Raw genomic sequence first — 6,084 nt, forward strand, 5'->3', positions numbered from 1 at the left:
CTGTGTCCCTATTGAACATCTGATAGTGGGGAATCCTGGATCCTTTTTCTTCTCGGGCAATTGTTGAAGTATAGCTGCACTGCATGCCTCAGTGAGCTTGATTACTTCGGTAGTTGGCAGCGGTCGCTTGTTGTTGATTATGTCCTTGATATAGCAAGCATAGGTCGGAACCTTCGTTGCATCCATCAAGGGTACATTGATGTACACTTGTTGTATTATCTCAACAAAGTGACTGAACTGCTCATCTGTACTTGACTTCTTTGCCCTCATAGGGAACGGCAATACTTGAGTGTCATAGAATTCATGCGGAGCCATCTTCCCTTCATGAACTTTCTCAGGTTCCTCCTCCCGAGGTGGTTCTTCTGCCACCGGGCTTGCTTTCTTCCTGCTAACATGGTTAGGATAGGACGGGTCTTGAGTAGTTTTGCCTCCTCGCGTGGTTATCGCCTTAACGTTCTCCAGAGTAGGGGGCATGGTAGCAGCCACTTGAGCTAGTTGAGTCTCAATCATCTTGTTGAAACTCAACTGGTTCTTGATGGCAGTGGAGAATCCGTCCATATTGGCATGGATGGTCTCCATAGATTTGTCTGTGATGGCCAACTTCTTCTGAAGGGACTCATTGATCTTCGCTTGGCCGTAGACAAGATCTCTCAAGGTAGGCTGGTTAGGACAGAAAGAATTCGAATTCCCATTACCTCCTTGGTAGTATGGGCGTGGTTGATTCCACCCCTGACCTCCTTGTGGACGAAACCCATTGTTGCCATTGAGGAATAAAGCTTCTTCTTGGGTTTCTAGGCAATTATCACCCGAATGTCCAACATTCCCGCAGACCTCGCACGTCATGTGAGTTTCCAAGGCTTGAAGTGTTTGCAATTGAGCCTTATCTTGAGAATAATCCTCAAATTTCTTGAGGAGGAGATCAATCTTCATAGCGAGCATGTCGGCCTCCTTAATGGAGTGCATACCTCGCTGGCATGGTTGGAGGCAATCATCACTCCAACCTTGGTTGGAAACCATCTTCTCGATCAATGATGTAGCTCTTTCAATGGTTAGCGAGAAGAAAGCTCCACCCGCAGCGGCATCCACATGGTCATGGGATGACTGTGTCAACCCATTGTAGAAGTTCTATAGAATGAGCCAATTATCCATTCCATGGTGCGGACACACTAGAATGTACTCCTGAAGCCTCTCCCAAGCTTCCGGAATTGACTCATTTGATGCCTGCTGGAAGTTCGAAATCCGACCACGAAGAGCATTGGTTTTGCCCGTCGGGAAGAACTTCGAGAGGAACGCCTTGGCACATTTGTCCCAAGTATCCACAGCAGCCTTGTTAGCATAAAACCATTGCTTCGCTCTCCCCAAGAGAGAGAACGGAAACAGACGGAGCTGGATAGCATCTTGCAATACACCCTTGATAACAAAAGTACTACAAAGCTCCAGGAACTGCTGGAGATGAGCGCTGGCATCCTCATTGGCCTTGCCACAGAATGGGCTGGCCTGCACCATCGTAATGAGACCCGTCTTGATCTCAAAATTTTCTCCTCCGGTGTTAACCTCGGGCCCGGTGGGGACCTGGTTAGCAGATGGGGCAGAGTAATCACGGAGTGTCTTCTGGGCCATAGCTCTAGGAGCTGATGACGATGCGATGATTGGATCGACTGCCGAGAGTGAGATCTGAGGTGATACGAGATGAGCTCACGTCCTCCTCGAAAGTGACTCTGGATCGGAATGAAAGTTTTGTGGCAGGTCAAAACCGGTCATACACTACCCTGTTTTCATATCAACAAAGACGAGAAAACAAAGCCAAGTTAGCCTGTTTAGCAAGCGAATACCAATTTCGATTTTGTTCACAATTTTATCTATATATTTCACTCTGTGTCTTCCCCGGCAACAGCGCCAAAAATGCTTGTTGGCGCCTACCAACGTCACCAGTGATGACGCCCGTAGACGCCAATTTGGGGTGGCAGTATTTCATGAACCACGAATAAATCCGCAAGCGCACGGAATACCGCTGTAGCATTTTACCCGGGAGTATACCGGAGTGTCATTTATATTTCCGCAGGGAAGGCGGTGAGGGAGAGAATATATAGATTAGAGGGTGAACGCTATTTGATTGGATATTCCCATGCATAAACAGGGGTAAGATAATAACATGGTAGGAGGTAGTGTGACACACACACAAACTACCCTCTTGGATAAATAAATAAAAGAAAGATAAAAGATGCTTTAGGCCGGGCGCAAGGTAAAAGTCAGAGCTCGAGTTAGATGCGCTAGGCTAGCTATATCTACACTTTCTCATTGGTTAGCTTGTCAGAGATTAAACTACACAACAGGGAGATCGCTATCGAAGCGACGGGAGGAGCCCGTACACCCCGGCGATTTTATGTACCTCCTATCCCCCATACCGAACATGGAGGATTACTAAAAGGCTCGGACAGGGCTGTCACCACCTGCCGGCTACCTCTACAAACCATGGGTATAGTTGACATCCAACAACACTTAACTAATCTAGACACCATGTCTACACTAGTAAGGGATACTCTAGTGTCCCGCGCAGAGCCCCCACCCTTCGGATGGACAGACATCACACTAGAGCAATCATACGAATACTGGAGCAGTTGATAGAGTTCTAGGAACAAAAGACTAACCATCTCCAGCACAGGGCGATCATACAATGCAATCATGGAATGATAACGCAACCATATCAAGAAGCATATATCCGATAACTCAGAACATACTTCAAGCAGATATCGGTAACCATAGTCTAATTCTATTAAAAACGACCGAATATTACAAGAGAGAGCTGGAGATGAATCCATACCAGACTCTCGAGCAACACAGGCGACTCGATGACTCCTAGACTTCTCCTAAACTCCACTAAGCCTAAAGACTATGCAAGGAATGCAAGAGAGGGGAGGTGTGTGGTGTGTGTGTGTGTTCTATTCTCCACCCCCCCTTGTATTTAAAGCAGGGAGCAATGGGGTGAAGCTTGCAGAACCGCCATCAGCAGCCAGTGAGGAGATGACACATGGCGAAGTTGAGGTGGTGGGGCCCAAGGGCCAGGTCGGCCGACCAAGTAGGTCGGTCGGCCTGCCCAGGCCGACAACCGCCCCCATCTTCTTCCAACAGGTTGTATTGGGCCTCCTTTTGTCTGAATGTTGTGGTTTGCCTTGTCTTGACGTGTTTTGGTGTGGGTTCTTGCATCACTTTTGGTCCATCTGAGCCCGAATCGACGCTCTGATAATTTCTGTGATTTTATGCCGGGCCAAAGTGTGCTTGTAACCTGCATATTAGCTTGAAAACACAACTTGCATATTCTAAAAGGTAAAGTGTGGTTTAGAGATTTTATTATATAAGCATGCATGTAAGAAATGCAAACTCGCCCGATTTTCTGATCAAGTTGACGCCTAGAAATGATCGTTAGTGAGTGTCAACAGCGGCCGACTCGAAAAGCTCGAAGAAAATGTTCCAGGAAATTATATTTCCTCGCTTCGGAGTTCCTAGAGTCGTGATCAGTGATGGAGGCTCACACTTCATCGACAAAACCTTCAGGAAGTGCCTCAGCGAGTTAGGAGTGGACCACTGGGTTGCTACACCATACCATCCCCAAACAAGTGGTCAGGTAGAGACGTCAAACAAGCAAATCAAGAACATCTTGCAAAAGACGGTCAATGCCATGGGGAAGGGATGGTGAAGCAAATTACCCGAGGCACTATGGGCCTATCGGAGACCTTACAAAACGCCGATAGGAATGACACCGTATCAATTGGTTTATGGCAAGACCTACCATCTTCCTGTTGAACTCGAGTATAAGTCCCATTGGGCAATCAAGAGGTGGAATATGGATCTCCAGTCAGCCGGGATCAAATGACAAATCCAACTGGCTGAACTGGATGAATGGAGGGAGAAGGCCTACCACCGGTCTAAGCTCTACAAGGAGTGGATGAAAAGATGGCACGATAAGCGAATCAAGATCAAGCACTTCAAAGTGGGAGACAAGGTACTCCTCTTCAACTCCTGCATTCGTTTGTTTGGTCATAGTAAGCTTAGAAGTAAGTGGGAAGGCCCATTCTTAGTCCTTAACGCCGCCGACCACGGCACTATAACCCTCCAGGATGATGACGGGAACATTTTCAAGGCCAATGGCCAAAGATTGAAAATATTCCTCGAGCCCGAAATACCTGAACTCGAAGAGGTAGATGTCTACGAGCTATCCGAGTTAGAGCATGCATCTACGATCATCACCGTACCTTAAACAGGCCGTATCCTAGGTTTAGTGTCTCTCTTCCTCTCCACCATGCTTTTCTTTCCTTTTCTGGACCAAAACACCCAAATGCCCAAAAATAGAAAGACTGAGGAGGAAGATTCCAGAAGCCCGGGGCCACACCTAACAAGGTGGGGCCGGCCAGCCTAAGGGAGGCCGGCCGGCTTGGCCCTGAGCCCGTTCGCCCTCGTCCTTTCGTGCAACGTTCAAATCGTTGTAAACGTTCATCTCTAGGGCGTTCGGGTCGATCTGAGTTGATTTAAACCGAGAGGCCTCCCCCTCTTCCTCATTCCAACACTCTTCACCAGAATTCTCCTCGTTCCTCCACTCCTCCACCGAGATCACTGTGACATCCCAGAATTTTAAAATGCTAAGCAAGAAATATTAAATATGATATCATGCTTAATGAACACAAAATCAGGCTCAAACAAACAAGAACAATTCAAATTATGCAAATTTTTGAAAACATATGTATGTATGTGTGTATGAAACTAGAGTATAGACATGTATATAGAATTTTGTTTTTCCCAAATAATTAAGAGGATAAATTTTATGCCCAACTTGTCATGAAATATGTAGTATAAAAACACACTTATATTTTTGTGACACCTAGTTTGAATTAAAAGACTTTTTACAAATTCAAAATTTAAACACTTTATATAACTAGAATTTAAATCCTAAACATAAGCAATTTAAAATAACTTTCAACCCAAGTCACATGTGTCCATGAATTTTCATAGGCATATTCAGCATAAAAAGATTAACAAAAGTCTAGTTGAAGCCAAGGGGAGAAAATGAAAGTTTGCACATGAAATGATAGGTTGCTTAATCATTAAGTAATTTCAGAGTAATTAAATAACTTTCAACCCGTTGCTCAAATGAAAATGTGCCTAAAACAAAAGTTGATCTCGAAAAACTGAACAAAAATGGTATTCAAAAGTTTTTCATTTGAGGCCAAGATGAAGGAGGAAAATGGAGTTTACAGAACTGGTTTGAACTTCGAGAAAATTTTGAAATTGCCACTGACTCATCTCTCTCCTCCCTCCTCTCCCTGTTTCCCTGCTCCCTGTCCACGGCGACGCCGTACGCCGGTGAGCCGGCCACCTGGATGGCCAGGTGTCGCGGCCAAGCCCAAACCGCCCGTGCGCCCCCAATTTTCCCCAACCCACTCCTCCCTGGCACCTCGAGCAGATGCCACGCGCCCAGCTTGACACGCTGCCGAACGTTGTTGCCACATCGTCTCCCGGCCGAGTGGCCCTCTCCCCAGGCGTAGCACGACCCCAGAACCACCTCCCCCTCCTCCCTTGCCTATAAAAGGCACAGCTCGCCCCTACGAGCGCAGATAGCCCGCCGCTGCCTCCATTAGCGCCGGTGAGCTTAAGCTCGCGGTGGCTGTGACAATCTAGGTTTTAGGGGTTAAAATAAAAATTTTCTGTTGTTTTCAAAATTAAAACCATGATTTATATAGCAAGGGTAATTTTGCTATTTTAGAAAAGCGCAAAGTCCTTTTTACAAAATAAATTTCCAAAAGGCAAAATTTCAAAATTTATGAGGGGTTAAAATGTATTTTTTTGTTTTTCACTTTTACCCTCATAAAAAGATGCATTTATACTTAAGGCTACCCTTGCAATTTTAAAAATTAGTTGTGTTCTTCTGCATTTTAAGAGATTTGATTGATTTCAAAATATTTCAAAATCCTTTGATCTAGTGAAAATTTGCACAACATGAAAGTTGTAGGTCTTAAAAAATTGAACAACTTTCATGTTGGGCACTTTTTCATTTGAGCCCTAGATCAAAAGGAAATTTTATGTTTACAGAAA

At 45.3% G+C, this 6,084-nt stretch overlaps 1 non-coding gene across 1 annotated transcript; it reads left to right on the plus strand.

Moving 5' to 3' along the window:
- Window positions 1–1,147: 1,147 nt before the first annotated feature.
- Window positions 1,148–1,254, plus strand: LOC120639348. The gene has a single exon (XR_005661354.1). It is a non-coding gene; the product is annotated as a small nucleolar RNA R71 (small nucleolar RNA).
- Window positions 1,255–6,084: the final 4,830 nt, after the last annotated feature.

This window comes from Panicum virgatum, chromosome 6K (genome assembly GCF_016808335.1).
Source record: "Panicum virgatum strain AP13 chromosome 6K, P.virgatum_v5, whole genome shotgun sequence".
Classification (NCBI taxonomy): Eukaryota; Viridiplantae; Streptophyta; class Magnoliopsida; order Poales; family Poaceae; genus Panicum; species Panicum virgatum.